At 42.3% G+C, this 24,897-nt stretch overlaps 1 protein-coding gene across 2 annotated transcripts in view; it reads left to right on the forward strand.

Annotated features, from left to right (window-relative positions):
• The window catches only part of LOC115130381 (collectin-12-like), a 68,789-nt gene that overhangs the window by 19,368 nt on the left and 24,524 nt on the right, over positions 1-24,897 (forward strand). The gene's annotated exons all lie outside the window — the stretch shown is intronic.

A 24,897-nucleotide genomic window follows, 5' to 3' on the forward strand; every position in this document is an offset into this window, starting at 1 on the left:
TGACAGTTTATGACAGCCCCAAAACATATGCAACAGTGTGGCTGGTTCCACTTTACATCTGACACAGGTAGGATCAAAATCAGAGAATATTCTTCCAAGTTTGGCCCCCGACCAGTGGATACGGTGAACCACCTTGAATTGAATGAGGCTGTGTCTAGCGCTAAAAGAGGACGAATGCACCCTGTGCAGCACAGATTCCCAGAAGTCTTCCCCAAGTTCCTCCCCCAAATCCTTTTCCCATCGAGTCTTTAAAGGCACCAAAGAAGGGTTCTGTAAGTCATGAATGATTGCATATACATCTGAAATTGCGCCCCTAGGAAGCTTGTTCAGCTCCAAGATGCTCTCTATAGCTGTATTCACAGGCCTATGGGGAAATGCAGGTGTGTTAGCTCTGACAAAGTTTCTAGTCTGGAGATAATGGAAAAAGTGAGATTGGGGTAGGTTGAACTTTTCCTGCAGCTGAGCAAAGAGGCAAATGTATCGTCAAAGAATATTTGGGCTAGTGAGGAGAGGCCTAGTGAGTGCCAGATGTCAAAAGTCCCATCATTCAAAGATGGAGGAAATAAAATGTTCTGATTGATTGGGCCTGATAGAGAAAATCCTCAGAGGCTGAAGGCTAAACGGAACTGATTCCAAATTTTAAGGGACTGCTTTACAATTGGGTTGATACACCTTTTGCCAAGAGACACTGGGAGAGACGAGTACAGCACAGAGGAAAGTGCAGCAGGTTTACACGATTCAGGCTCCATCTGGACCCAGAGTGGTCTAGGGCCAGTAGGATCAGTCTGCAGCCAGTACAGAAGGGCTCTGAAATTTGCAGCCCAATAGTATGTCTGAAAATTTGGTAGAGCTAAACCCCCCAATGACTTAGGCTTCTGTAAATGTTTTCTACCAATCCGTGGTACCTTTCCATCCCAAATAAAATGCATGAATGTTTGATCCAGTGGAATAAAAAAAGATTTTGGACTAAAAATGGGTAAACATTGAAATAAAAATAAACATTTGGGCAACACACTCATTTTAATGACATTAATCCTTCTGATAAGAGAAAGAGGTAGCGAATTCCAAAAAGTTAAAGATTGTTTCAAACTGTCTGCTTGAGCAACAAAGTTTTCCTGAAACAAATGTGAATATTTCCTTGTCACTTTAACTCCCAAGTAGGTGAATTGATCACGGACACTCCTAAACTGAGAACTTGTAAAAGAGCACTTTGAGGCAGCCTTGTTTACAGGAAAAAGCTCACTCTTGCCTAGATTCAGCTTGTACCCTGAGATTGATCCAAACTTTTTAAGAACAGATAAGGCACGTGGCAATGAGGTATCAGGGTTAGAGATAAACAAAAGGAGGTCGTCAGCATATAGTGAGACTTTCTGCTCCCAGCCCGTCCTGATTATACCTTGAATGGCATCATTAGAGCGTAGTGCAATGGCGAGAGGCTCGATTGCCAAAGCAAACAACAAGGGGGAGAGTGGGCAACCCTGTCTGGATCCGCAGTGCAAGGGAAAATAATCAGAGGACAAGTTATTAGTCCGTACCGAAGCCATGGGGGAAAAATAAAGAATCTTTATCCACGCAATGAATTTGGGGCCAAAGCCAAATCTATAAAGGGCAGCTGTTAGGTAATCAAACTCAACGCGGTCAAACGCTTTTTCCGCATCAAGTGAGACCACCACCTCCGGGTCCTCCGACGCTGGGGAGTACAGTATATTCATAAGGCGCCTAATATTGAAAAACAAATGCCTATTTCTCACAAAACCAGTCTGGTCAGAGTGTATTACTTGGTGCAGCGAGCCTTCCATACGGATGGCTAAAAGCTTGGCTAGGATTTTGTAATCACAGTTTAAAAGCTAGATTGGGTGATAGGATCCACATTCCAGGGGATCTTTGTTTTTCTTTAATAGTAATGACATTGAAGCCTGATAAAGACTAGGCGGTAGCTTTGAGGTATTAAGGCACTCTGCAAATAGTCGAGACAAGAATGGGCAAAGCAGACCAGAAAACGTCCTGTAAAATTCGGTTGGAAAACCGTCCGGACCCAGTGATTTACCACTTTTCATTGCGGACACTGTTGTTGCAATCTCCTCAGGTGTAAATTCTTCTTCTAGACAGTCATGGGAGTCAGTATCAATTGAATGCATATTCAAGCCATTAAAGAAGGAATCAATCAGCAAAGGGTCTTGAGGGGATTCAGAGGTGTATAGCGCAGAGTAAAATTGTTTGAATTGATCATTGATCTCTTTATGTATAACTGTGGTGGCACCAGACGGGGTCCTTATCTGTGGGATTAAACGTGAGGCCTCAGATTTACGGATCTGATGTGCAAGGAGTTTACTGGCCTTGTCGCCTTGTTCATACACTTTGTATCGAGCTCGCAAGAGTAACTGTTCAGCTTGCCTGGTAGAAAGCTCATCAAATTCAGATTGGAGTTGTTGGCGCTCTTTATGCAGATCAGAGGAAGGATCCGTAGCATACTTCTCATCCAATGTGGCTATGGACTCGCTCAGGTCCCGAAGTCGCTGAGAGCGAACTATGTTTTGGTTGGCTGTATAAGAAATAATTTGGCCACGTAGGTATGCTTTGAGAGACTCCCATATGGTAGAGCAGGACATACCTGGTGTTGAATTAGTTTCTAGGAATAAGGTTATTTCAGAAGAACTCCTCATCTGAGAGTAAAATGGGGTTGAGGCACCATTGATAACACATAGGATGTCGCTGGGGAAACTCTAGTTCAAGCACTAATGGTGAATGGTCAGAGATAACAATACTCTCGTAAGTACACTGCCGAAGGTTAGGCAGAAGTTTTTTGTTCAAAAATAAGTAATCAATCCGGGAGTAGGTTTGATGAACATGAGAATAAAAGGAATACTGTCTATCTGTAGGATGTAGGAAACTCCAGGCCTCAAACATAGCATATTTCTGAAGAAAGGATTGAATAAGTAGGGCACATTTAGATGGGCCTGTAGTTGTTCGTGAGGACTTGTCAAGAACTGGGGACATTTTACAGTTGAAATCCCCCCCTAAAATCAACAAATGAGAATCTAAATTGGGTATAGCAGACAAAAAGGAAGAAATTAAACTTGTGTCATCCCAATTGGGAGCATAAACACTAGCCAAAACAAGAGGGGTAGAAAACAGTTTACCGGTTACTATGACGTATCGTCCCTTAGGATCAGCAATAACCTCAGAAGCTAAAAAGGGAGTAGATTTATCAACCAAAATGGCAGCACGTCTTGATTTACTATGAAAGTTAGAGTGGAACACTTGACCAACCCAGTCCTTACGCATCCTAAAATGCTCACCAGTCCTCAAGTGAGTCACGAAGAGACATTTTACTAAGAATGACATGAACCACTTGAGAAGCTATAGATCCAACAAAAACAAGTCCACACTGGTTTTTAGTTTCACTATGCAATCCTATGCAAACCATCTTAACATAAGGCTCTGTAAAAGCTATTATTCCTCTGAATGGCAGAGTTACTTATTACAACCTAACCTAAAACCCCCAAATCAGAGAGTGGCTTCTTCCAGATTGACCTGAAACAATGAAAACCAAACCACGACCAACACCATAGTGAGGTGAGTGAGGGAGTACAGTAACGTAACAGAACATGGGGTCCCATTGGAATGCATGCCACTGCCTGTGTCTCAAATAGCACCTTATTCCCTATATGATACACTACTTTTGACCAGGCTCAGCCCCTGGTCGAAAGTAGTGCACTATAAAGGGAATAGGGTGCCATTTGGGAGACTTCCAGAAGCAGGAAGTCTTCTCTAATTGGCTCAGCTGTGAGGACATGACTACAGTGACTGAATACTCTATATCTGAGTACTATAGTATTTACTGTAGTGTTTTTGCGGACTGTAGTATACTGCAGTATTTTCTATAGTGTTTTATTATCTATTTTCCATAACCTGTAGGTAGGACTGAGGACTGAGGACTGAGGACTGAACAGGCAGTTCAGCACTTGTGTTCTTTTCTATAACATGAAAGGAATACAATGTATGGTCTGTACTTGGCATGTAGGTTTCTCACTTACGAGTGGCACAAATTGGAATATGGGGGATAGGAACGGGCAGGGTATATGTAAATTAAATACTGTAGTATATACTGTACTATAGTAATTACTGTAGTGTTTTTGCTGACTGTAGTGTTTTTGCGGACATTACTGTAGTATTGTCGGGGTAGGTTCCTTGCTCCTTGTCAATCATTGGCTTATTGGTGAAATCAGCAGTCAGACAATATCAAGCAAATCAATCTAACCTTTATTAATGCAACTGCAGACAGAAGTTGACAATGGAAACACAGCATGTATGTCTCAGAGTAAATTCTGCAACCCCACCTGAGGGCGCAGCTGATTTTATACATGTGGTCACTCCCTAGTGGTATGATCACCTACGTCAATGTATGTATGCAGCAATATGCTGAGGTTACCTTATATGGCAACCTAGTACAGTAGCGTCTCTGAATTCATTAGCATTGTCCACTGTCAAACAAGATCAAAATGTCAAAACCAGACAGAGGTTTCTTCTCTTTATCTAGTTTCGGTCTGACTCAGACCTAGCCTGTAAGCACACTCTTGTAACAGCTAGTGCTTGACCACAAAGGCCAATAGAGATTGCTTGTGCAACGTATAGTGGCAGAGTTTTTAGACACATAGTAACCGTATCTATTATAAGGCCTGGAGCAAAACATATGAATCTTATAGTCCCCTTAATCAATAATTGGGAGGGTCTTTGGGACCCTAACCCCTTCAGTATTTACTGTAGTATTTTTGCAGACATTACTCTAGTATTTACTGTAGTGCTTTTGCGATCTATAGTATACTGTAGTATTTACTATAATATTCTACAGTATACAAAAGAAAATGATATACTACACATAATCAAGGGATATTACAATGTGTAGTATACTATTCTAAAGTATACTACAGTTTTCTACAGAATTGTATAGTAAGTACTGTAGTATATTATAGTAGTATTTTTTCATGTGGGAAAGAGGTATGTTAGGTCAGCTCTCCATATGGTCCTGTTTCTGAGCGTTACTGAGCGATGTGACCAAGACAGTGATGAGTTTGGCTGATGTGTGTTAGCCTAGGCAGTAAAAGAGTTGGCCCATTGTGACTCTCTCAACCTGCTTCCTGTGAACTAGCCCAAGAATCTGTTCAACACTTTTATGGCCTCATGGTTCCTCATGGTTTTATCTGGACTCCACATCTGCAACACTGAAGCAGACCTGCTGTGTTTTTGGTCTTACAGAACAAATACATCAACTGTACAGTACACAGTGCCTGTAAATGATGACATTACATTGTCGGAGCTGTTTTGGTCGGAGTGTAACAAGCTTTTAGCCCCAACAGTGTACTCACTCACTGTGTGCGTGCGCACACGTACGTGTGTGTGACTGGGGTGATTTGAGTAGAACCTCATGGCTCCTTCTGAAGTTAAATCACTTCTGGCAGAGGAGCTGTGTTAGGAGTTTATTCTCCACCCATCTCTCTGTACCACTGCGTTTAACACTCACGCACACAAACTCAGTTATACACACCATGCAATCAATGGGTCACGCACATACCTGTCTTAAAATCAAACACTCACACACTTTATCACCTTATAACATAACCAAACACGTAATGGGTCTTGGGTTTGACTCGGGCACTGTAAGATACTGTTATCAGTTGTCACGGGTATGTGTCCTAAATGGTCCTGGTCAAAAGTACAATAGTACACTAAATAGGGAATAGGGTGCAGCCATGGTGGAACACAGTTGAGCTTGCTCCATGATAGATACCCAGCTAGCACATTTGGTTCCTTGGAAGTTGTGGGAACGTATTTTTTTGGTTTCACATTGGTTGTGGGAACGAAGCCATACGTTTCCTGACCGGTAAAACAGAATGTTTTTTTAAATGTTTAAATGTGAAAATATTTTTAGGTTGCAGGTAGGGCTGTGGTGGTCACGAAATTTCGTCAGCTGGTGATTGTCAACAAATAACTATCGGCCTCTCTGTAATTGACCGTTAATGAACATAAACACATTTAGTATCTTCTGGCTTCCACACATAGCCAACAAGCCACTGATGCTGACCTTTGGAACAGCTACATTTTAAAAAGTCTAATAAACCTTCACAATAAATCCATTATTTATTATATATATATGTATATATATATATATATATATATATATATGATATGAAGAAAATGTAGTCTATTTCAGAAGAACAGAATAGCATACTCTGAGTTGTCCTTATGTTAGGTCCTAATCTGGCTATGCCGAATGGTTGTGGGCTACACTAGTTAATTTAGCAGACAAGTTTTGCTTAGAATTCCGTGGCATTATTTTATAGTATGAAGAATACAATTGAAAAATATGAACAAAATAGAAAGGATATTTTCTCCAAACGATTTGAGGGAGTACGTACATGCTATTCTGTGTTGAGCAGTTAACAAAGAAATATGTATTCCTTTATGCTTAATTTCGAGTTTCATTTTACTAAGCAAGTCAGTTAAGAACAAATTCTTATTTACAATGACAGCCTAGGAACAGGGGGTTAACTGCCTTGTTCAGGGGCAGAACTACAGATTTTTACCTTGTCAGCTCGGGGATTCAATCTAGCAACCTTTCGGTTACTGGCCCAACGCTCTAACCACTAGGCTACCTGCCGAGTTATTCATGTAACTTTAGTTGTTCTACAAACATTGGGCTATATGTTTTGATTTTGAATACATTGTAAACCTGCATGATGCAACTCTAAAGATGATTTGAAATTATGACTTGAAAAAGGTAGCTTAAAGGCATTAGCTTGCTTAGTTTTTTTGGGCAGGCTGTACACACTTCATCAGTCACACATTCACAATTTGACAAGCCCAAAAAATTCAAGGCGGCATCCCCTTTGTGTGGCCGTAATGCACCCTAAAAAAAATCCATGCCTTTTGCGGCCAGTGGCCGGTGTGCCCTTCTCGCTGAGTGCTGCTCGCGCCATCACGTGATTGGGTCTTTCTCACAGGCTACAAGTGAAGACAGACACATCAGGGATGCAACTGCGCGCATCCTTATCAAATTCCAAGGTGCTAATTGAAGATATTGGAAGAACTGTTCACATTTACATTTCATCAGCTAACAATATGAGTAGGGCTAACAAACAGCAAAAGAGTGGCCTCCCGGGTGGCGCAGTGGCCTAAGACACTGCATCGCAGTACTAGCTGTGCCACCAGAGACTCTGGGTTTGAGCCCAGGCTCAATTGGCCTTGTGTCGTCTGAGTTAGGGAGGGTTTGGCCGGCAGGGATATCCTTGTCTCATTGCACACTAGTGACTCCTGTAGTGGGCTGGGCGCTTTGCACGCTGACCAGGTTGCTAGGTGTATGGTGTTTCCTCCGACACATTGGTGTGGCTGGCTTCTGGGTTGGATGTGTGCTGTGTTAAGAAGCAGTGCGGCTTGGTTGGGTTGTGTTTCAGAGGACGCATGGCTCTCGATCTTCGACCTCTCCTGAGTCTGTGTGGGAGTTGTTGCAATGAGACAAGACTGTAACTACTAACAATTGGGGGTAAAAAAAATTAAATGAACAGCAAAAGCACTAGCCTATGTCAATCTACTATCCACCATAGTACAAAAGTAGACCTATGCTGTGCGATAAATAAATATTCCAAACATAGTCTGGGACAGTTGTGGGATGCGATAGATCCCAAATGAATATAATCATAAAAATGTTTTTACGCAATTTTGCTGACGCAACAGATCAGACCATTTAACTTCAAATGTTGATCAACTATTAGGCTATTTCTTCACATTAGAAGCGCAGCAATGCACACATGGCAGTAGGCTATAAGTGCCAATGTTCCATTAGCGGAAAAAAACATTATCAAAAGTGACCGCAAATGCAATTATGCATGTAATGCTTTTATTATAAAGGTGCATTTTTATGGTGAAAATGATCTTCCCCAAACTTGAAACTCACTCGCTGCTTATGAATGCCAGTTAGGCTCTACACCTCTTGTGAAGCAGATTAATGTGCTTAATTTTAAGAAGTTATTTGGCCACTTTTGTTGTGATACAAACCTTATTGAAACTTATAGGCCTATGGGCTAGGCTACATGAGGTGTGCGGGGAGAGAGTAGTATACATCTCCTCTTTATGAGGAATGAACTCAGTCTGGACATGCGAGTGTTGTCATGTTGCACAGGGGGGAGTTCATTTGCACTGCTCAATAAGCAGTGGTGTAAAGTACTTAAGTAAAAAATACTTTAAAGTACTACTTAAGTCGTTTTTTGGGATATTTGTACTTTACTATTTATATATATTTTTTTGTTTTACTTCACTACATTCCTAAGGAAAACAATGTACTTTTTACTCCATACATTTTCCCTGACATGGAAAAGTAATCCATTACATTTTGAATGCTTAGCAGGACAGGAAAACGCACTTATCAAGAGAACATCCCTGGTCATCCCTACTCTGGTGAACTCACTAAACATAAATGCTTCGTTTGTAAATATGTCTGAGTGTTGGAGTGTGCCCCTGGCTCTCCGTAAATAAAAAAAAACGTTAAAATTGCGCCGTCTGGTTTAATTAATATGAGGAATTTGAAATGATTTAAACTTTAACTTTTGATACTTAGGTACATTTGAGCAATTACATTTACTTTTGAAACGTATGTATATTTTAAACCAAATGTTTTTAGACTTTTACTCAAGTAGTATTTTACTGGATGACTTTCACTTTTACTTGAATCCTTTTCTAATTAAGGTATTTTTACCTTTACTCAAATATAACAATTGGGTACTTTTCCCACCACTGTCAATAAAGCAGGCTTCACATCCACCGGCATTTTGTTTATGGTGTATTAGAAATTAAACGCAAACTTTTGGACACGGAGCGCATAGCTCAGGCTAACAAGGGCTCTGGATACTACCCCGGTTACTGTCGGAGTGGCAGGAAGTTAGGAGAGGAGGAGGGAGAGAAAGAGAAAGGGATTAATAGAGAGAGACAGAGAGAGAGTGTGAAAGAAAGAAAGAAAGAAAGAAATCACTGGAAGATGCTATTCCCAGTGTAGCCATTACAGATGGTCTAGCAATGGCAACAAAAGGAACCAGTCATAAAATGTCATGCCTCAAATACCAGCTCATGGTTTATTTTTCCAGCTGTTTGCATCAGAGGATAAATTACCTCTTGTTTGTTTTCTTTCCTTTCCCCCAAATAGTTAAATTTAACTTGTTTGTTTCTGTTTGACATTCTCCCTTGGCTCTATCGTCACTGGGGGTCTTTGTGGCATCTGGGTTAATTTTGATTGCCACCTGAATGATCCAGTAGGAGATGAGACCCAGGGGGACGGAGACCAATGAGATGAGTCGATTTTTAAAGGGGCGGCTACATAGGCCCAGATCCAAACATTACAAAAACACTAAGCAGAGCGTAGAGAAATTGCATGGAAGGTTCTGGAACTCAGCGGGATGGTTATGAAAGAAAGGGGAAAGAGAGACACATCTCTGCCAAAATACTGCATTACTGTTGAAAATGCTGACCTTTCGTAAATAACTGATTCTAACTTTCTCTGATGGAGCTTTTTCTCTAGACCTTTTGAGTTGAGTGTGCACATATTATATTTAAAAATATACTGTACCAGTCAAATGTTTGGACACACCTACTCATTCAAGTTTTTTTTTTTTTTTTTACTGTTTTCTACATTGTAGAATAGTAGTGAAGACATTTTTATTTATTTAACTAGGCAAGTCAGTTAAGAACAAATTATTATTTTCAATGATGGCCTAGGAACAGTGGGTTAACTGCCTGTTCAGGGGCAGAACAACAGATTTGTACCTTGTCAGCTCAGGGATTTGAACTTGCAACCTTTCAGTTACTAGTCCAATGCTCTAACCACTAGGCTACCCTGCTGTGAAGACATCAAAACCATGAAATAACACATGGAATCATGTACTAACCATAAAAGTGTTTTAAAAAATCTAAATATATTTTATATTGGAAATTCTTCAATGTAGACACCCTTTGACTTGATGACAGCTTTGCACACTCTTGGCATTCTCTCAACCAGCTTCATGAGGTAGTCACCTGAAATGCATTTAAATTAACAGGTGTGCCTTGTTAAAAGTTAATTTGTGGAATTTCTTTCCTTAATGCGTTTGAGCCAATCAGTTGTGTTGTGACAAGGTAGGGTTGGTATACAGAAGATAGCCCTACTTGGTAAAAGAAAAGGTATGGTTGGTATACAGAATATTGCCCTATTTGGTAAAAGACAGAGTCCATATTATGACAAGACCAGCTCAAATAAGCAAACAGAAATGACAGTCCATCATTACTTTAAGACATGAAGGTAGGTCAAAGTGGAACAATTCAAGAACTTTGAAAGTTTCTTCAAGTGCAGTTGCAAAAACCATCAAGCGCTGTGATGAAACTGGCTCTGATGAGGACCGCCACAAGAAAGGAAGACCCAGAGTTACCTCTGCTGCGGAGGATAAGTTCATTAGAGTTAACTGCACCTCAGATTGCAGCCCAAATAAATGCTTCACAGAGTTCAAGTAACAGACACATCTCAACATCAACTGTTAATCGGAGACTGTGTGAATCAGGCCTTCATGGTCGAATTGCTGCAAAGAAACCACTATTAAAGGACATCAATAAGAAGAAAAGACTTGCTTGGGCCAAGAAACACAAGCAATTAACATTAGACCAGTGGAAATGTATCCTTTGGTCTGATGAGTCCAAATTTGAGATTTTTAGTTCCAACCGCTGTGTCTTTGTGAGACGCAGAGTAAGAGAACGGATGATCTCTGCATGTGTGGTTCCCACTGTGAAGCATGGAGAAGGAGGTGTGATGGTGTGGGGGTGCTTTGCCGTTGACACTGTCAGTGATTTATTTATTATTTAGAATTGAAAGCACACTTATTATTATTATTAATTAGAGTTCAAGGCACACAGCATTCTGCAGCGGTATGCCATCCCATCTGGTTTGTGCTTAGTGGGACTATCATTTGTTTTTCAACAGGACAATGACCCAACACACATCCAGGCTGTGTAAGGACTATTTGACCAGAAAGGAGAGTGATGGAGTACTGCATCAGATGACCTGGCCTCCACAATCACCCGATCTCAACCCAATTGAGATGGTTTGTGATGAGTTGGACCACAGAGTGAAGGAAAAGCAACCAACAGTGCTCAGCATATGTGAGAACTCCTTCAAGACTTTTGGAAAAGCATTCCAGGAAGCTGGTTGAGAGAATGCCAAGAGTGTGCCAAGCTGTCATCAAGGCAAAGGTGTCTACTTTGAAGAATCTCATATATAAAATATATTTTGATGTTTAACACTTTTTTGGTTACTACATGATTCCATATGTGTTATTTCATAGTTTTGATGTCTTCACTATTATTCTACAATGTACAAAATAGTACAAATAAAGAAAAACCCTTGAATGAGTAGGTGTGTCCAAACTTTTGACTGGTACTGTATATTTTTTAGACCTCCACAATTTTTGTAGGCTAAGCCAAGGGCTTCTTGACTTATTTTCTGTTGAAATGCATGTTCTGTGCTTCAGTCGATGTTGTATCTGGCTATGTATTGCTATAGTCATCAACACCCCTTCCAGTTACTGTTATTTATTTTCCTTTTTTGGAAAGTATTATATTAAACTCCTGTCACTGATGGTGGTCAGCAACCTTTGGACCACACGCAAATAGGCTACACACACACACACACACACACACACACACACACACACACACACACACACACACACACACACACACACACACACACACACACACACACACACACTGACAGACTGCTTGAAGCGGAGGGGGGGGGGTTAGCTGCAGCTTAAAACCCTTGTTTTGCTTTGTAACCAAAACCCAAGTCATTTCTTGGGCCTCAAATCACCACGCTAAAAGGGGCCTTTCCACCCCCTCACTCCACACCATTGTTGATGTAGTTTTCTGGAAAGATGGCCTGTTTGTGGAACTGCTGCAAAAAGCTGAGTCTGTACAGACACAGGGAGGGCCTCTGATCAGGGTTGGGGTGGGGAGCTAGTTGGCTAAGCAGGAACACAGCATATACTGCTGCCTTCCTCCCTGCCTCCCTACCTATCTGCCTCCCTGCCTCCCTCCCTGCCTCCCTCCCTGCCTTCCTTCTTCCCTGCCTCCCTCCCTTTCTGCCTCCCTCCCTCCCTGCCTTCCTTCTTCCCTGCCTCCCCTCTATCTGCCTCCCTGCCTCCCTCCCTATCTGCCTCCCTGCCTGCCTCCCTCCCTCCCTGCCTTCCTTCCTCCCTGCCTCCCTCCCTATCTGCCTCCCTGCCTCCCTCCCTATCTGACTCCCTGCCTGCTTGCCTCCCTGCCTGACTCCCTGCCTGCTTGCCTCCGTGCCTGACTCCCTCCCTATCTGCCTCCGTGCCTGACTCCCTCCCTATCTGCCTCCGTGCCTGACTCCCTGCCTGCTTGCCTCCGTGCCTGACTCCCTCCCTATCTGCCTCCGTGCCTGACTCCCTCCCTATCTGCCTCCGTGCCTGACTCCCTCCCCATCTGCCTCCGTGCCTGACTCCCTCCCTATCTGCCTCCCTGCCTCCCTCCCTATCTGCCTCCCTCCCTATCTGCCTCCCTGCCTGACTCCCTGCCTGCTTGCCTCCGTGCCTGACTCCCTCCCTATCTGCCTCCGTGCCTGACTCCCTGCCTGCTTGCCTCCGTGCCTGACTCCCTGCCTGCTTCCCTCCCTGCCTTCCTCCCTCCCTATCTGCCTCCGTGCCTGACTCCCTGCCTGCTTCCCTCCCTGCCTTCCTCCCTCCCTATCTGCCTCCCTGCCTGACTCTCTCCCTATCTGCCTCCCTGCCTGACTCCCTCCCTATCTGCCTCCCTGCCTGACTCCCTGCCTGCTTGCCTCCGTGCCTGACTCCCTCCCTATCTGCCTCCCTGCCTCCCTCCCTCCCTGCCTTCCTCCCTCCCTATCTGCCTCCCTCCCTATCTGCCTCCCTCCCTGACTCCCTGCCTCCGTGCCTGACTCCCTGACTCCCTGCCTGTCCGCCTCTTTGCCTGCATGCCTTAAAGTTGAACCGCAACTAATTTGAGAACAATTCTGGAGATGTTTATTTATTTATCTCTACTGGATCCTTATCCATGGTGAAGAGTGAGTAATTTGGCCACCTTCATATCCACTGTAGAGGCACAATTTATCTTTATCGCAAGCGCTATTTTTCTTTTTGCAGCCCAGATACACTCCTTTTATCTGTCTGACATTACTCAATAGATCAGAGGGGGTGTTCGGGAGATTTAGTGAGGTTGTTACACCATGTAAAATACATGTACCCGGCTCCCTTTATGAGTACAGAACCAGGGAAATACCATGGGGAAATATAAGCATGCATTATGGGAATTTGAAAGAATTTGAATGATTGTGAGCTGTGTGTTTTACATGGTAGTGTTCTATTATTGAGGATTCTCTTAGGTGACCAGTAAAGGCCAGTTATAGACCAGTAGAGACCAGTAGGTATTAGACACCAGTAGAGACCAGTAGGCAGTAGAGACCAGTAGAGAACAGTATCTTCGGAGGGTTATTCCTAGAACCCTCTATGAATGATTCCACCAGCCTTATTAGCCTTTAAAATGTAATTATTTATGACAATACATTACATATATCAAAATATCCTTCTTTGAGGGCCTAGTTATTTAAGTGATAATGCCAGAGAAGACGGTGTTTGGAGGATATGTTGGCACGGGTGTTGTTAGGCCCCAGACAAAGTCGGCATCGAGGAAATTATCACTTTTATACAGCTGGTTACCAACATATTCAAATAATGATTTACATATTTGAATTAAAAACGTTTTTTTGATGAATTTATTCATTCTATTTCATCCTTCCACTAGATATAGTCCCGACACAAATCTAGGGTTCCAAGCTTTCTGGTCATTCGTTCTATTGTTTCGGGTTGCCAGAGACGCGAACCAGTCGTTCAGTCTTTTTGTTCTGTATCTATGGACTCTACTCGGTCATTCATTCTAAATGTTCCATTGCCATACTGGCTTATCCCTTGCTTGCTAGCTAGCCAACTATGGCTAACTTGTGTCATGTCAAACAGTGCAGCCAGAATAACAACAGTAGCAGTATTTGCATTTGTTTAAGCTGTTTTCTAGTTAAATTTATTTGAACACATCCATAACAATGAGATGCAATTTTGCCTCATTAAAATTTGCTCTCTTGTCAGGATGCTGTTGTTCAGAGGAGAAACGCCGCCTGCCTGTCTGTCTGGTCCCGACTCCCGACCCGTTGATAACAGCTGGAGATCGAATTTGAATATTGAAACAATGTTGCAAATGTCAGAGAGAAAGACAGCAAGGTTTACACAAATCTCTGCTGTTGAAAATGAAATGCTAGTCTTAAAGAAATGTGAGGTAATGTCTAGGTGCTTTTTATAGTGGAGATCAAGTTCATAAATTGCCTGGCTGGGCTGATGAGACAGTGGATTGCACTGTCAGATGGAACATCAAAGATTTGGCCGGTGATAACTTGTGGAATAGACACTGGCTGGAATGCAGTTTTAACCAATCAGCATTCAGGATTAGACCCACCCATTGTATAAACTCCTGGTTTTACAGGCCACATCAGACCTGCAAGTCACATTATGTTGACTTGCAAAGTGTTTAATTCATATTGGAATCAAACCAGAGTTAAGAGATCCAACAAGTGGATATTTTTTTAATCACCCACAACCTACATTCAGAATTACTGCCAAGGCAGGGAAGATTGAATATTGAGACAACCTCAATTATCTAAACTGGAACAATATCTCAGTAACGGGTGCCATAAATCCAACTACTAACAGATTGGGTTAGTTTAGAACAATGTATGCTATTCATCTCTGTGTAGCATAAAATATATCAATCAATCAAAAACACAGATATTAAAACAAACAATTGTGAAAATCACCCTGCAATAGAGCATGCTGGGAAATATGATATATGTTATATGTTGAACCCTTCTTGCTTTGCAAAGAATCTTTCTTGCCTGGAAAAGAAAGTGTTTCTTAGGATGTTAAAGGTTCTAGCTAGAACCCTTTGCCTTACAAAAACACTTTATCCTCCTGAGTGGTGCAGTGGTCTAAGGCACTGCATCTCTAGTGCTAGAGGTGTCACTACAGACCCTGGTTTGATTCCAGGCTGTATCACAACCGGCTGTGATTGGGAGTCCCATAGGGTGGCGCACAATTGGCCCAGCGTTGTCTGGGTAGGCTGTCATTGTAATTAAGAATTTTCTCTTATCTGGTTAAATAAAATCCTCTAAAAGTGGTTCCTCTGATCAAAACTGTTCTTGGTAGAACCCTATCCCTCTGCAAATAACCTTTTTTTTCTAAGAGTATAGAGACCAGTAGGTGACCAGCAGAGACCAGTAGATATGTGATAGAATGACTGTGGGTTGGTAGGAGGATCACTGGTTCATCTATGGGGACGTGGCAGATCCCTGTCTCAGACTCTCCTAAGATCTCTGTCACAGTGTCAAACACTTCCTGCCTGGCTCGTCACACTTTACTGTAGTGTGACAGGAGTTACTGCCTGTTCTCTACTGTCACTACTACATCTGCTCTGCTTTCTCTATGTCTGTCCATGTTTCTCTCGTCCTCTTCTTCTCTCTCTGTTTCTCTGTATCCTCCCCCTCTCTCTCTGTTCCTCTCTGTCCCCCCTCTCCACATTTCTCTCCCTCATCCTCTGTATCTCAATCTCAGCATCCCCCTTTCCTCTTTGCCACCCTCCCTCCATCCCTCTTCACTCATAACCGCTCGCATCACCCCCGCCTGTCTCGTGTGGTGGAGGCGTATGGTTTCCATCACATGTAATACAAGAGATGGAGTCTAAATCAGGCCACACATGCAGCAGAGATGGTGTCAGTTTCCTGGGGCCCCCAAGAACGATTGCATGAACTTAGAGCCCTCTGGCCCGCTTGGTTCCTCCACTCGCTATGTATTACGTCATTCACAGGTACAAACTAAGTGAACACAGGGGACATGTTTTTGGATTCGATTCAATCCAAGCTGTTAAACAGTCAGTTATTAGGCAGGCTGTACTGCCAGGACCAGAGCTGGACTGAATGGTTGTTTGAGCACATTTAGCTTATTTAGCTTGGAGGCCCAGTTTGGAGCCTGTGCGTAAAGTTGAACCAAGCCCTAAGCCACTAGGCTTCTATAAGCTCTGATGCTGCTGATGGTCATTAGTAGCCAACCAAACTTACTGCCTGGTACTCAGCACTCTATTGTCCCTCTAAACACTCTGACATCATTGCAAATGTCATCGAAGTTCTAATCAAACACTTCATGAGAGCCCGTGAGCAATTGCGTGAGAACACAAGAGTTTTAATGGGAATTATCTAGTGTAAATGGCCTCTATTAAAAAGAGGAGGATCCCATATTTAAAAAGAGGAGGATCTACTATATTCATTTCTCAACTTTCCTAATTTCGAACACATTGCTTATCTTTACAACAGGAGTATAGCCTACCTGGCTGGCATGAAAACGAACCATGGGAAAAGTATCCTCCATTATCTATTTAAGTGCATAGATGACATGTATTTTGTCCCCCTCCCAAGTTTTGAAACAGGTGCATGATATTGGTCCATTCTAAATCAAAACAAATGTCACACATATTCACCTTTCACTTGACTATGCTTGGAATATTAATTTCTCGCGCAGAATAGAATAGGTCACCTTTTGTACTATGGGGGATAGTAGATTGACATAGGCTGGTGCTTTTGCTGTTCGTTAGGGCTACTCATCTTGTTGGCTGACTATCTTGTTGGATGACGAAATGTAAATGTGGACAGTTCTTCCAACATCTTCAATATGCGCCTTGGAATTTGAAAGGATGCTTGCAGTTGCGTCCCCGATGTGTATGTCTTCATTAGTAGCCTTTGAGAAGGACCCGATCACGTGACAAGCTTTGGCTAATAATAATTTAGAATCTGAGGTAGCCATGTAAGTGAGAGGTGCTTCAGAGCACGCAGCCAGGAGAAGGGAATTATGATGATTATATTCAGTCCAAGGGCACAACAGAAACTGGACACAAAAGGCATGGATATTTTTTAGGGTTTTACGGCCACACAAAGGAGATGAAGCTGGGAAATTTGAGGCTGTCACTGGTGTAGAGAGGAGTAGGCAGGAGGCAGCCACAGGTTTAGAACTATTGTATTTAATTAAGCACCATAGATCAAAGCGGGACGAAACCCAAAAGATATTGTGCTCAAAATATATCTTCATAAACAAAAAGGCACAGGATGAACCCAAAGTGCAAAATATAAAGTACTCAGGAAATAGTAGGCAAGATTCCTGTCATAAAAACAAGTAACATTTTCAATGACCGACAAAGACAAATGTCAGAGGGAGTATATATACAGTGATAGAGTGGGGATTGGAACCAGGTGTCTGTAATGATGACGAGACAAGTCCGGGGTTGATGAGTGAAGGGCATTTGCCGGCAGTAGGTTCAGCAGCAGCTAGAAGGCCGGCGACGCTGAACACCTGAGCTGGACAGGATGGGGAGCCAAAGCGAAGGCTGGTGTGACAGAGTCATTATTAAGTGCTTGTCAAATTGTGAATGAGAGACTGATGAAGTGTGTGGAGCCATGAGACTTTTTTCAAATCATCATTAGATTCGCATCATACAGCCTTAGAATGTATTAACAATCAAAACATATATCCCAACATTTGTATCACAAATAAGTTACATAAATAACTCTAAATTAAGTATACAGGAGGACCTGTTTCTTTGTTAACTGCTCAACACCGAATAGTCACATTTGCGCACTCCCTCAAATCGTTTGGAGAAAATATGTTCAATTGTATTCTTCATACTATAAAATAATATAAAATAATGCCACAGAATTGTATCCAAATTGTGTCTGCTAAATGAAATAGTGTAGCCCAGATCAGGGCCTAGCATAAGGACAACTCAGAGTATGCTATTCTGTTCATCTGAAATAGACTACATTTTCTTCATATCATGTTTCTTTAGATCTGTCTAAAATAAATTATGTATTTATTGTGAAGGTGTAGGCTATATTGCGGCGCACAATACGGCGCCCAGCATAGTCCAGGTTTGGCCGGGGTAGGCCATCATTGTAAATAAGAATTTGTTCTTTAACTGGCGTGCCTAGTTAAATAAAAGTTAAGTAAAAAAAAATGTTTTAATTAAATGGATTTATTAGACTTTTTAAAATTAAGATTTTCCAAAGGTCTGTCTGCATTAGTGGCTTGTGTGGAAACCAGGAAATGCTGTATGTGTTTATGTTAATTAAGTGACAATTACCGTGAGACAGGCAGTTATTTGCTTGACAATTACCGGCTGACAAAATGTTATGACCGCCACAGCCTTAGGTGTATTTCTCAACTTTCCTAATGTGTTTATTCATGCATATTCATTCACACAGAGACATAGGCATAAGCACACACGCACACATGTACACGCACACACACACACACACACACACACACACACACACACACACACACACACACACACACACACACACACACGCACACACACACACTTTGTCTCGTACTTTGTACTACTTTATGCCATTGAAGAAGTCAGCGCTGCGTATGAGTCAGTCATTGAGCCTTCCTCCCCCTCCAAATTGTAAAAAGAGCTCTTGGCTTGGTTTACAGTATATCAAACGATCTTATTAAACTTCTCATTTCTATTTGGAGTAAAGAGCCACAGATGGGCTGCAGGAAAAGTCCAGATTTACAAAACAAATGTACCATTCCAACTGTATTGTCCTGCTTTTTCGAAAGACAGCGTTTTGGTCTTTTGGCACAACAAGGTTCTCCATGACTGTCCATTGTCTTTATGTGCTCTCACCAGGAGTCTATCTAACTAGTCTATTTCTCAACCATCTCAACCATCCGTGATGCCAGAGGTTCACTTTCACATAGCAATGCGATGATTGCCCTCCTGGAGCTGATTTTGTGCTGATTTCTGGAAAGGGTTTGAGTGTGTGTTAGGCAGGGCACAGTTCCAGATCCCTCTTAGCCTGACCTCCGCTCACTGACCTCCGCTCCTCATCGGTTAATATAGCTTTCTCCTCATATTTACTGTAAATGAACCCCGTCTTCTAATGAGCAAGGCTGTACGTTTCTGCTCGACCGTTTGCCTCAGGGACGTCCCGTTTGACATTCTGGCCAAGAGTTTAAAAGGCAATCCGGGATTGGTACATCCGTTTTCGGACTGTGAAATGAATGACACAAGCCATTGGCCACTTGAGCAGTTTTATGTTTTTCTAATCCCAAAGTGACCCTTTAATGGTTGATTTGTGGAAGAGAACAAGTTGATGAGGCTTGGTGAGGATACGGTTCCAGTGAACTGACCAAACGTTAGTCAAAGGCAAAGCTCTGGGACATAACAGCATACTCCGATGTGAACAAGGTGGACATTGTCAGGATGTCAGAACTCAATAACATTAGAAGAACAATAGCATACACTGTTCATCCCAAACAGCACTTAGTTTGGAAAAGAGATTGGTGTTCTTTACTTGTTGTGGAAAACGTTCTTAGTGTTTGGAGCAGCGTTGTGTTTTGCTGTGAGCAATAAAAGTGTTTTTGTCAGTCTGTGGTCTCAGTATGGTCTCAGTATCCTGGATGTTGGTTGTTTTGTGGTCGTGGTCGGCAAGGCTAACCTAGGTTTGACCGTGCAGCTGTGGGAAGTGATGACGACCCACTGTCCAATTGAATGAGTAGCAGCCAGTCTGAAGGAACCATGAAACTCCACAGATAGACAACACATTGTTGTTAAACTGTGAAGAAGGAAGCGCCGCATTCATTCTTGTCTCCATTTCTCTGGAGTCTGCTCTAATTTCTCTCAGATCCTTCCTCAAAAAATGTGTATAGCCACTGTAGCCTACAGTCACTTCGTGGGCTTATCTTTCGTTGATAGATTTCGGCCGGAGTAAAACCTCTCGCTTTGCCTCTTCCTCTCTGGTAAATTCAAAACTCAATGTTTAAATGGCATCAGCTATCAGTGGTTCTCTACTCTATGTTGCCGTCTGTTTTGTGGATTTGGTTTGGTGATCTGATATGAGGACAGAAAGTTTATGTTTCACATTTTGTTTGAATTGTCCATTGTACATCTGTCAGATGATTACTAGGCTTCTAACATTCAACAAGGGAATCTGTGGGCCTTTTATCCCAGGTGCCTACGGCATGAACATAACGATGCTTTCCCAGTGAGTGACAATGTTTATTGACCTAACTTTGATGTGACGCAGTCAGGAGTCCAGCATCTATACGGTGTCCCAAAAAGCATCCTATTCCCTATATAGTGCACTAATTTTGACCAGGGCAAATGGCACTTTATTCCCTATATAGTGCACTACTTTTGACCAAAGGGAATAAAGGTGCCATTTAGGACATAGCCTGTGTCTGTTGTCAGACTGAAGGGCCCATCCAGGAAGTCACCCACTGGGCGACAAACAACCAAGCCATGACCTTTGGATCACGACCTTGGACTGAGACTGTCACTGGGATCTCACTGGGGTGCAGAAAAACACAAGAGCCCAACAGAACACAGCTGCTTCATCTGATACCTCCAGCCCCCTTCTCTCTAAACCTGACCATCGATTGGAAAAGAGTAGGGATGGAATGAGCTGGAAAATGGAGGGGGTTGCATGTTGCTTTGTTGTTGTGGCGGCCATGTTTGTGTTTTGACAGCTGTCCTCCATGTTGAATACTTGGACAGCTAATCCTGGGAGCTCGGTTGATCCTATCAACATTGTCTAATGACGAAAAAGTTGGAATGCCTTGTCTGTGTATTGTAGAAATTCATTTTCTAGTGTTTTGATTTACTTTCAGAGCAATAGATGTATAAGAACTCTGTCAACATATTTAGATAGCACTGCTGTTTCTGGCGCAAGGCTTTTTGATGACTTTGAAGTGGTGTTCTCATGTGCTTGTTTAGCAGTGGAAGCCGGCATTGGGTTTGTACTCCAAACACACGTCAGTCGTTATAAATGTTCGGAAGCTCTGATATCCATTTTGTTTAGCCCTGGCGACTACATACTCAACGACCATTGCTATGATCTACATAGATCTATGCATAGAGGCAAACCACAGATTGAAGCGGATCTTTGTCACTGACCAAGACATTTGTCAGCTGCTATTGGACCTGTCTGACGTGATTCTGTGTAACTGACTGCACACACAGAACTTGCACAGTGATTGTAAGAGACATTCTTGGTAGGCGCTAGTCCTTGTTAAGAGACTTTAAGGGGGCCACTGAGGGGCCAGTTATAGATGGGGGCATCATAAGCCATGCGAGGGTGCCATTCGTGACTCACTGAGAGCTGGACAAGGTACCTCAGCTCCAAAAGGAAACATGTGATGTCAGGATAGCAAGGTGACCAGGTGCTATCATTCATATCTCTCACTCTCTCTCTCTCTCTCTCTCTCTCTCTCTCTGTCTCTCTCTCTGTCTCTCTCTCTCTCTCTCTCTCTCTCTCTCTCTTCTCTCTCTCTCATTTCTGTCTCATTCTCTTTATTTCCCTCTGTCTTTTTCGTCTCTCTTCTTTCTTGCTGCTTTCCAACTGCTATCGCTCTTTGTCCATCTCTACTCTCCTTCTTTGACTTTCTCTTGATTACCTTATTTTGCTGTAATTACAGTGCGTTCAGAAAGTATTCAGACCCTTTTAATTTTTCCACATTTGTTACGATACAGCCGTATTCTAAAATGGATGAAATGTATATTTTTCCTCCTCAATCTACACACAATACCCCATAATGACAAAGTGAAAACGGGTTTTTAGACATTTTAGCATATTTATTAAAAATAAAAACAGATATCTTATTTTTTTACAAGTATTCAGACACTTTGCTGTGAGACTCGAAATTGAGCTCAGGTACTTCCTGTTTCCATTGATCATCCTTGAGATGTTTCTACAACTTGATTGGAGTCCAGCAGTGGTAAATTCAATTGATTGGACATGATTTGGAACAACACACACCTGTCTATATAAGGTCCTACGGTTGAAAGTGCATGTCAGAGAAAAAAAAACAAGCCATGAGGTTGAAGGAATTGTCCGTAGAGCGCCAAGACAGGATTGTGTAGAGGCACAGCTCTGGGGAAGTACTCCAAAAAATATCTGCAGGTCCCCAAGAACACAGTGGCCTCCATAATTCTTAAATGGAAGAAGTCTGGAAACACCAAGACTCTTCCTAGAGCTGGCCGCCCAGCCAAACGAGCAATTGGGGGAGAAAAGTCGGGGAGGTGACCAAGAACCCAATGGACACTCTGAAGGAGCTCCGGAGTTCCTCTGTGGAGATGGGAGAATCTTCCAGAAGGACAACCTAAAATTTCTAAAAACCCTATTTTTGCTTTGTCATTGTGTGTAGATTGATGAGGAAAAATAAAATAGATACATTTTAGAATAAGGCTGTAAGGTAACTAAATGTGAAAAAAGACAAGGGGCCTGAACACTTTCCGAATGCGCTGTAGTGACTGCTGTTAAAGAGTAACAGTAATGAAAAGAACAGCTCTCCAGTTGTGTTGTCTTAACATGTTGTGTCATCGAGCAGTGTGCCGACTGCTGAAGTGCTCCATGGGGTTGTTCGGGGCGATGGGGAGTGCATAATTAGCCTCGGTGAGCTAAAGTGAAGTTAGTGGACTGCTGCTTGCTCGGACCGCCAGGGAGTTGAGTCAACATGAATGACTCAAGGTTGGCTAAGAGCTAGTGAAAGCTTGGAGTGTGGAACTGTGTTTGCGTATGCTTTGTCCGTACCTCAACACTCATACAGGTGAAGAAAATGTTCACTCTGACTTGGCTGTGTGGACACAATGCATCTTCAAGTCCCACTGCGGCCCTATAGCAACCTGACAAACTTTTTATAATTAATTAAAAAATGATTTTTTATTTACAATGACAACCTGATCACTCCAGTTTTTTTCTAATTGGCTAAAGCTATCCCTTGCTAGCTGTACCTCTTTTCAACTGTATGGGTGGTGACTCAAGTGCTCTGGCACCAAATGGTTCCAGTGCACTAAAGAAAATTAAGATCCTTAAATGGTTCTTCCTCAGCTCTTAAGGTTCCTTGGAGAACTCTTGCCCGATAAAGAATAACCTTTTAGTTAAGAGTGGGGTTCTTCGTGTGGCATATATGGTTCTTCAAAGTTCTAAAAGGTTCTTGAAATGTATGGAAGGCTGCAGATGTGTCCCTTTCATAGCACAGAGCACATTGGGCAGTGTTAACTAGTGTAACATTTCTAGTTACACTAGGCTTAAATCTAGGCTTAAATTAACACTGTAAGGAGTCAAATTAACACTAAGTGGTGTAAAATAACCTCAGTGTTGGTGTTAATAACCATAGCTGTGGCAAAACCAACCCCATCATTATCATATTTCACAGCATGCATTGATTTTTAGAATAGTTTGTTTCAATATCTATGTTTTTGATTAATTAACTAATCTTATGCTACTCAAATATAAATAACGTACATTTTTCTAAACTAATCAAATCTGTTACTTGGACTTATTGCACCCGTTACTGAAATAGTTGTTCCAGTTTAGATGCTTTAGGTCCCTCAAACTCAACTCTGGGCCTTGAAGCCAGTTCCACTGCATTATGAATATTATTTTTACTGTCCCCCTTTAATCAGGGGCTGATTTAGACCTGGGACAGCAGCTGTGTGCAATTAATTATCAGGTAGAACAGAAAACCAGCAGGCTCTGGATCTTGTAGGGTAAGAGTTGAATACCTCTGCTTTAGGCAGTATCATACAGTATCTTAGTCCTCCGAACCCTAGCAGTCATTCTGAATATAGGTTGCAGGTGAAAACAAATTCAGAATGTTGGTTATCCCTACTCTGTCTGGTTTGTAATAAGAATAGCACATTACTTTACAGGCCTGCTGTGGCCTGTAAAACCATGAATTTCAGGTGACCTTGTTAGGGTTTAACTAGACCCTCAAAATAAGGCCTTATGAAATATAAATAGTCTTTAAACATTGAGTCATTCAATTAGGATCTCACTCGGCAAATGTGACATGGATAAAAACGAATGAAAGAAACAACCATGTCTCTGTTACTAGAAAACATAGTCATGGGTGGTACTCTAAAAATTCACTTGAAAGGCACCCTGGGAAATATGTAAATAAGGCTAAACACCTTATTTGCATAAAATAATAGGGTGTGTGCTCTTCCTCAAAGAGCCATCCTATTTAAGGTTCTTATTTGGTTCCAACTGGAACCTTTATTTTTAAGACTAGGCTACAATGGAAATCACAATTTCTACACCAATGCTTTTAATGGAAATTATTAGGATATAATTCATTATCATAATCACATTAAACAAAACAGGAAGCTCAATAGGCATATATTTAGCATAGGCCAAGAAGTGTTAACACAAAGATTGCATTGGCACAGGCTGCCTTTGTGTTACCATGGAAATTTCCATGTCTTGGAAGTGGCTTTCCTTGCGCTGAACATGCAAAGGAGTTTTATTTCAGGTACATGGAAAGCAGACCTTTCATTTTCCCCCACTTCCTGAATTCAAATGAAATACAGCTGTGTTCCCGTCAGCACTGCGGATCTCGGCACTCATCTGTCAGGAAAGATATCCTTGGAAAGAAATATTCCAAGAGAATGTAGGAGAATGCTTGCGTGGCTCTGTGACTTTCCCCACTTGAAGGTCCATGGTTTGAATCAGAGGAGGTTGGTATCATATCTCTTCATCTTATGTGTTTGTTTGGTGTCCCTCACCCCCTCACCAACCGGGCCCTCGGGGGACCAGTGGGCCCTTTAATGTGGCCTCCAGGCTGTTTGTCCAGATGTGTTGATCTGGAGATTCAGACCCAGAACCTGGATAGACCCCAGATTCCCAGCCCACATAGGGCCAGCTAGGCCCCACTCTGACCTCGCTCGCTGCTGTCTCCACATAGC

This window comes from Oncorhynchus nerka, linkage group LG6 (assembly GCF_034236695.1).
Source record: "Oncorhynchus nerka isolate Pitt River linkage group LG6, Oner_Uvic_2.0, whole genome shotgun sequence".
Classification (NCBI taxonomy): Eukaryota; Metazoa; Chordata; class Actinopteri; order Salmoniformes; family Salmonidae; genus Oncorhynchus; species Oncorhynchus nerka.